General features: G+C 33.5%; 1 long non-coding RNA gene across 1 annotated transcript; it reads left to right on the forward strand.

Annotated features, from left to right (window-relative positions):
* The first annotated feature begins 9 nt into the window (after positions 1–9).
* On the forward strand, positions 10–1,031 carry LOC107836446 (uncharacterized). The gene is made up of 3 exons (XR_001662344.1): positions 10–123; positions 362–760; positions 1,012–1,031. It is a non-coding gene; the product is annotated as an uncharacterized LOC107836446 (long non-coding RNA).
* Positions 1,032–1,062: the final 31 nt, after the last annotated feature.

Consider the following 1,062-nt stretch of genomic DNA (forward strand, 5'->3'; position numbering starts at 1 on the left):
AGTATTTTTCTGAAACTCCTGGATTAAAGTTTCTTCCCTGTTTGGAATGGACTGAAGGTTTCAAGCTTCAAATCAGGATGTTTGTTTTCATCTGGTTAATCGTGTCTCTCCCTTCTAACAATGGTAATGTATGAATCCTCTCATTTATGAACATGAAATCAGTAATTTACAAATGATTACAATGCATTTATTATGTGCAGATCACTCAAGGAAAAATTAATGGTTAATGTTTAAAAACATTATTAATGGAATCGGATTTGTATAAACATTGACAAGAAACTATCACTACTTTGACAATGTTTCATTTCACTGAAATATTTTTTTTACAATTTCTGAGTTTAATTATTTTTCTCACTAACAGATGCATTGCAATGGACAAACCCCTGTCATATGGATGGTTACTGTGTTGCTTTCAATGAGGGTGAAATAAGAGCAGAAGCTGGACTGTGTGCTGTGATACCATGTGCTTTCACATCTCTCTTTGCACCCGAACATATTATTTGGTATAAATGTGAATCATATCAGGACAGATGTGACAATTCTAAAGAGATATTTCACTCTGACAAGAACAAGGAAAACATTCAGCCTGGGTTCAAAGGTCGAGTGTCATTGGTGGAACCGGATGTTGCTCAGAAGAACTGCAGCATCATAATCAATGATCTCAAGGAATCTGATTCTGGAAGGTATCAGCTCCGAATTGAGGGAAAAGTAACAGGAGAAGCATTTTCATATATGGCAAAACCAACACTATTAGTAACAGGTAGGGAAACAACAAAAACTTCAGTATAATGTCACATCATATTTCTAAACATGATAAAAATATTTTTCTTTTTACTATTTTTATTTACCTCTGAGATAAGATTGTAAAAGTTTATTTTTGACAAAAGTCAATTTTTAATTTGTTTTTCCAACTATAAGACATCATCTAGTTTTTCAATCTGTCTCATCAAATTTAAGATAATTAAACTAACTGGTTTTGTGAGTTTTCATTCAATAAACTGTTTCCATCAGGTCTGAACCAAAAGCCCTCAGTGATGATTCCTCCACTGACTGAGGGACAGC

The sequence above is a fragment of the Poecilia formosa genome, unplaced genomic scaffold (genome assembly GCF_000485575.1).
Source record: "Poecilia formosa unplaced genomic scaffold, Poecilia_formosa-5.1.2 Scaffold59, whole genome shotgun sequence".
NCBI classification, from domain to species: domain Eukaryota; kingdom Metazoa; phylum Chordata; class Actinopteri; order Cyprinodontiformes; family Poeciliidae; genus Poecilia; species Poecilia formosa.